Consider the following 7354-nt stretch of genomic DNA (forward strand, 5'->3'; position numbering starts at 1 on the left):
ATCCGCCCAGCAAGAAAGTATTCATCATCTCTGGCAGCTATAGTAAAATAGTGTTTTTCTCCAGTTAGTAAAAAATACAATTATGAGCAGGGCAGATAAAAGGTTGAGTTAAGTAAATAAATAACCTGCATTGTTAAAGGTGAGAAATCTCCTATTTTCTGGACCATCAAAGATTCTCCGTGCTCTTAAACAATCCATTAGAAGGGTTAGAAACTCACGTTTGGGACCACCTGTGTCCACTGCATCTTCCACTGTGCCTTCGTCGTCTGTGAATTTGACGAGCATGTCATGGAATGAAAAACCACGAACTGCTCCGTCCCAAACATCTGCTCTATTTATGTTGAATCTGCTGCAAGATGTCCTTATCACCTTCATTGAGAATTCTGACACAATGTCTGCAGCAGATAATACATCTGTGCTGTAAAACATAAAGAGGTTTTTATTGAGTTAAGCAAAATAATAATTATGAAATAAAAAAAATGATTTTGTTGTGTTGTGGCTTGTTTCCGTTGTGTTGTGGCGATTTCGTTGTGTTGGGGCTTGTTTCCGTTGTGTTGTGGCTTTAATTCGTTGTGTTGTGGCTTTAATTCGTTGTGTTGTGGTTTGATTTCGTTGTGTTGTGAATTTATGTTTGCTTTTTGAATTTCGTTGTGTTGTGCACTACTGGGCCACCATACATGTTTCCACTGATGCAAACAGTAGCATAAGTATTCTGCTGATACATTTGTTCTATGAATACGATTTTTTCAAAAGAATAAGATTTATCTGAAATAAAAAGATTTTGTAACATTATAAATGTCTTTACTGTTTTTTGATAAGGCATATATGTGAATAAAAGTATTAATTTCTTTCAAAAAAACAGGTAAATGCTGTTGTTTTGAACTTTCTATTCATTAAATAATCCTGAAAATCCTTGTACACAACTGATTTCAACATTCATAATAACCAGAAAGGTTTCTTGAGCAGCAAATCAGCATATTACAATGATTTCTGAAGGATCATGTGAAACTGAAGACCAGAATAAATTGCACATGTATCTTTATTTAGCATCGAAAGGTTGCCAACCTATTTCATATTTCAACATGTTTGATTTCACTCATTTTATTCTGGCAATAGTTAAACTAGTAGCCTACAATTTGACGTTTATGCATCAGTAACGCTAATATAAGTGAGAAGAAATGTTTTACCTTAAAAATTATCATGTTAAAATCAGCCTAAATCCAAGGTAAACTCAGCGTGTCTTCCAAACTTGACGAAAAGCAGAAGAATACTCATTGTTTTGAGGTGATCGCGTTCCTTCCTCATGGACGATTTGCATGTGAATCGCTTTGCGCGCGCGTGGGTGTGGTCACATTACATTATAATGAGCAGCCGTTTGCTCATTATAATGTAATGTGCGAACGTCCGGTCGGTGTTGAACTGCTTGAATTCGTTCAAGAACAGGACAGCGGTCCCACTGAAATTTTTTCAGAGGCTCCTGGGGCATATGGCATCTGCAGCCGCGGTAACGCCACTCGGATTGCTTCATATGAGACCGCTTCAACACTGGCTCCATGGCCGAGTCCCGAGGTGGGCGTGGCAGAGCGGCCAGTACCGGGTCCCCGTGACTCCTTACTGCCGCCAAACTTTCAGCCCATGGTCCGACGCTTCGTTTCTCCGGGCCGGGGTGCCCTTAGAACAAGTGTCCAGGCATGCTGTGCTCTTCACGGATGCCTCCTCCACGGGCTGGGGGGCCACGTACAACGGGCATGCAGTTTCAGGTCTGTGGACGGGACCTCAATTGCATTGGCATATCAATTGCCTCGAGTTGTTAGCGGTACACTTGGCACTGCGCCGCCTCAAGGGGCCGCTACGTGGCAAGCATGTACTGGTCCATACGGACAGCACTGCGGCCGTTGCGTACATCAACCGTCAGGGTGGTCTACGCTCCCGTTGCATGTTCCAACTCGCCCGCCACCTCCTCCTTTGGAGTCAGAAGCATCTGAGGTCGCTTCGTGCCATTCACATCCCAGGTGCGCTGAACCAGACAGCTGACGAGCTCTCTCGCCAGTCGACACCTCCGGGGGAGTGGCGACTCCATCCCCAGGCGGTCCAGCTGATATGGGACCTCTTCGGAGCCGCACAGGTAGACCTGTTTGCCTCTCCGGACTCGACCCATTGCCAGTGGTACTATTCCCTGACCGGGGGCACCCTCGGCACAGATGCACTGGCGCACAGCTGGCCCCGGGACCTGCGCATATATGCGTTTCCCCCAGTGAGCCTTCTTGCACAGACCCTGTGCAAGGTCAGGGAGGACGAGGAGCAGGTCTTGTTAGTTGCGCCCTACTGGCCCAACCGGACCTGGTTCCCAGAACTAACTCTCCTCGCGACAGCCCCTCCTTGGCCGATCCCCCTGAGGAGGGACCTTCTTTCTCAGGGACGGGGCACTCTATGGCACCCGCGTCCAGACCTCTGGAAACTCCATGTCTGGTCCCTGGATGGGACGCGGAGGTTCTAGGTGGTCTACCACAGGCAGTGGTGGACACCATCTCTTCTGCTAGAGCCCCCTCTACGAGGCGCCTCTACGCTTTGAAGTGGAACCTGTTCGTTGAATGGTGCTCTTCCCACCGGGAAGACCCCCGAAGGTGTTCGGTTAGTGTCGTGCTTTCTTTCCTGCAAGATGGGCTGGAGCGAAGGCTGTCTCCCTCCACCCTCAAAGTGTACGTCGCAGCAATAGCGGCGTATCACGACGCAGTCGAAGGTAAGTCCATAGGAAAGCACGACTTAATCGTCAGGTTCCTCAGAGGTGCGAGGAGGCTAAATCCTCCTCGTCCAAACTCGTTACCCTCTTGGGACTTAGCTCTAGTGCTCAGAGCACTTCAGAGCCCTCCCTTTGAGCCTTTGCAGTCTGTGGAGCTTAAAATCCTGTCAATGAAGACAGTGCTTCTGACGGCATTGGCCTCCATCAAGAGGGTAGGGGACCTGCATGCACTTTCGGTCAAAGAATCGTGCCAAGAATTCGGGCCGGCCAACTCTCGCGTTGTCCTGAGACTCCAGCCTGGATACGTGCCCAAGGTTCCTACCACTCCCTTCCGGGACCAGGTAGTGAACCTGCAAGCGCTGCCCTCAGAGGAGGCAGACCCAGCCCAGGCTTTGTTACGTCCCGTCCGCGCTCTTCGCGCTTACGTCGACCGGACTCAAAGCTTTCGGACCTCAGAGCAACTCTTTGTCTGTTACGGAGGCCAGCAGAAGGGAAAGGCTGTCTCCAAGCAGAGGTTAGCCCACTGGATAGTGGATGCTATCGTCTTGGCTTACCAGTCCCAAGACGTGCCTTGCCCGTTCGGGTTGCGAGCACACTCAACAAGGAGTGTTGCTTCTTCCTGGGCGCTGGCTCAAGGCGCCTCGCTGACAGATATATGTAGAGCTGCGGGCTGGGCGACACCTAACACGTTCGCTAGATTCTATAGCCTCCGTGTAGAGCCGGTATCTTCCCGCATCCTCGCCCCCAGTGGCCAGTAGCGCTAAGTGCCCGTTCTAAGTGTCGGCTTGCAACGCCACTCCCGCCCTCTGGGCCGGATACGTGCGTCTATTTTCTCCAGTTGTGTTCCCCGGAAACGGCTAACCCTGTCGAGCTCCTCCGTCACCCCTGCGGTGCCAGACGTTGTGGCCGTCTGACGCCAGGCCTGCACCCGTATGCTTGTGAAACGTGTGTGTAGGCTGGGTTCCATATGTAGCGGTCCCCTCACGGCTACCCCATATGTGTATTCTTCCACGGTACCAGCTACCCTACTCGGCTAGCCCCGTGTCTTTCCCTTGACAGAGCCCGCTCTGTCGTCTCTGGGCGTGTTCTTTCCCCCCTGGGACCAGGCTGGAACCACCCCAGAGACTGCCATATGTTGCACTACCCTGCCAGGTTAGTCCTTATGTGTATTCTGCCACCTAGCCTTCTACGAAGGACGTGGCTCCGCAGCGTACCATCTCCCGAGACGGGCACGCTTTCCCAGCGTTATCCAATAGTCACACTGAGTGGGTCTTGCAGAAACAGCAGTGACTGACCTCCCTGCTTGGAGCCCTGACTTCCGTACCATCTAAGACGGTCCAGTGCGCTCAAGCAGGACGCTGGAAGGGCCAGCGCCCTGGCGTTTTGGTAGGGATCCCAATTCGTTGGTCAGTTCCGACGTACGTCGAACGTGACCGACTGAAAGGAAACGTCTCGGTTACGTATGTAACCCTCGTTCCCTGAAGGAGGGAACGGAGACGTACGTCCCGTCGCCAGGTGCTGTGCTTCCGCTAGGGGGCCGAGTCACTAGTTCGGCTCCTCAGCAGAAAAAGGCAATGATCAAGCATTCCACTTCCTTATTTATACCCGCGCTGCGGGGCGGTGCGTGGAATGCGTGGATCGCATGCCAATCTCCATTGGCTCGTTTTTAATACACTCGAAGTAGATTGGTCTCTGAGATCAGATCCCAATTCCCAGTTCCGACGTACGTCTCCGTTCCCTCCTTCAGGGAACGATGGTTACATACGTAACCGAGACGTTTTTTATATAAATGAAGTAGACATTCCAAGATTTATAAAGAGATATCTGTCGTGTTTGTGTGGCAAGTTTTCTCTGAGTTCTGAGATCATTTAAGGATGTATTTCAGAATAGACATCACAGGGAGACAGACAGGAGGATGCACATTCTGTTTGTTTTCTTTATTTAGCGAAAAGTACAATATTTAGTTTTTTATTTTGAGTGTACTTAAAAAAAAGTAGACACTTTAAGCTTTGTAAAGACATATCGTTCATGACGGAGTATTTTAAGTTGTTTTACACTGCCATGTGGAAAAATCCAGCAAAACGCGCAGGCGCGTTTCTCGGGTTCAGAGGGTTGGCCACCTAATATAATGTGGGGCCCCACCTAGTTTATTGTTCAAACAAGAATACTGATTTCCTGACTTTTTGGCTGACATGAAAATAAATATAGAATGACTCAATTACAATGAAGACAAAAGAGTAATAATTAGAGCCATAACCAGGCTGGAGAGGTGTGAATGTGTGCTGGGGAGACTGAAACTGAATGGGGCAGTTTGCACCACAAAACAATAGAGACAATACACTGAATGGAAGCTTAGAAGATGGCAATAAACATCAGTTAGAATTTTACAAGAGTCTTCAAGAGTCTTTTCAAAATAAAGTCACATGACATGATCTTGAAAAACATTTAAAGGTCCCGTTTTTAGTGTTTTTTTGAAGCTTTGATTGTGTTTACAGTGTGCAATATAACATGTGTTCATGTTTCATGTGTAAAAAAACACAGTATTTTTCACACAATTTACTTATCTGTATACCGCTGTTTTCACTGTCCTCAAAACGGCCTGAGAATTTCCTCGTTCTATGAAGTCCCTCCTTCAGAAATACGTAACGAGTTCTAATTGTGCCAGCGGGTCCCGTGTTGTGATTCGACAGCAGCTTAGGGCACGTTGCCCGGGAAGGTCACGCCTCTTACCATAAAGGGGAGATGAACGCGCTCAAACTACAGCCCCTGAAGGCCAAACAAAGGTGATTTGACTCCGGGATGAAAATAACAGCGTCTGGACGACATGGCGACAAACGCAACCGAACCGAACCGAACCGAACGCAACACTTCCTCTTCTCCACGAGGGAGCAACAAGACCACGCCCCCTTTTTCGCGTATTCTTGTGGGCGGAGGTTAGTCAACAAACTGTTCTACTGACGTAATTAAAGCAGGAAGTACCAGGATGTAGTCCAAACCGGCCGTTCGCTGTAGGCTTTGAAAGGGAACTTCTGTTAAATAAAATATCTCGCTTGGCATTGAACTTTGAGCTTTATAATTTTACAGGTATTATTTATGCTCTAACAGCAACATTACACACTAACTAAAGTTTGAAAAATGGGATCACGAAGAACAGGACCTTTAATAAAATTCAGAGTTTTAGACTTATCTTCAGATTTGAAATATAACATGGTCAGACTTGTGCCTTTAGCTGTATTGCATTTATAGATTGCAGCAAGGCTAATTTCAATTTAATTTTCATAAAGATATTTCATAAAAAATACATTTCTAATAACTTTACAAAACTTTGAAGCTTATTATAGCTATTTTTTTTTCATTATGAAAACCTAACGCTAATTTTGACTTTACAGTAAACTGCCATGTGTCTGCTTTCAAATGAGACCATACTTATGCTTTTAGTGCAAAGGATTCATGAACTGTATCTGTTTTAGTCTGGGTAGGCAATACAATTTCTTGGGATTTTTTTGAAAGCGTGTGAAACTGAAGATGTCCGACGTCCTGTCCGATGTCCTGCTGGCTTACATTCATGCTGCACAAATGCTTTTCATACTGAGCATTTTTTCTTACCCTATTGGCAGATAATTTGGAAAATTAGAAAAATGCACACAAAAAAATACTATGTGGAATATGCACATTGATATAAGATTCTTTAGATATTTTGACTGGAAGTAACAAGACAAAAGAAAAGCGCTTTTGTAGTGCAGGTACATTCATTCTCTGCAAATATTTTTATCAAGAGGACATCATCAAAATGACAAAAATATCATCCTGTAGATGAGGAGGCTACAATAATTTGTAGGGAGTTACATTCATGTCAGGAGAGGATTTTTTGCTTGCTATATCCACATGCATATTTATTTGAACAGTATCATTTTTAATGATAGTTTTCTATATAATATCAGGGATGCAGAGTGTATTAGTAAGGGCGCTGTATGCAGAGAGGTAAGGAAAGTTTGCCTCACTCTCACTTGAGCTCTCTCTCTGAATATGATTGTGTTGTTTCCTGGGCACAAACCCATGAGAGCATCAAAGAGAAGCTTCACAGGATTGCAGGTCAGTGGTGTCACATTTGTCATTTTAGGTATCAGAAGGGTGCTCGTAATCGCTCCTTTGAGGCCGCCCGCAGGCCTGCAAGCTCTGCAGCAGAGATCTACCCAATAGTCAAAGAGGAATTAAGTCACAAAAGTATGGACATGGAGGAAGATCACGAAAGCTTAGGGTTCCATTTGGGACAGGGCCATGCCATGCATTAAAATCGTTTAATGCACATCTAGCCGTGGATTATATCCCTTACTTGATATATTTGTGTCATGAGTGTTTTTGAATGATACATGGCAAATTTCAGACAAACAGTCTAGTAGAAGTTAGAAAAAGTAGTTTTAATTTTTTTTTCTAAAAAAAACAAAACAATTATTAACTGAAATAATATAAACAGTCTATAAATAATATATTCCATAATGAGGCATGAGCGTAAAAGGTCAACTAAGTGTGAAAGTATCATAATGCCAACCCCAAAGGACATTTAAAGACACTATAAAAGGCAGCACTACACTTGTTCTGCCACATAGGTTCCTG

This window comes from Gobio gobio, assembly GCF_949357685.1.
Source record: "Gobio gobio genome assembly, chromosome: 9".
Classification (NCBI taxonomy): Eukaryota; Metazoa; Chordata; class Actinopteri; order Cypriniformes; family Gobionidae; genus Gobio; species Gobio gobio.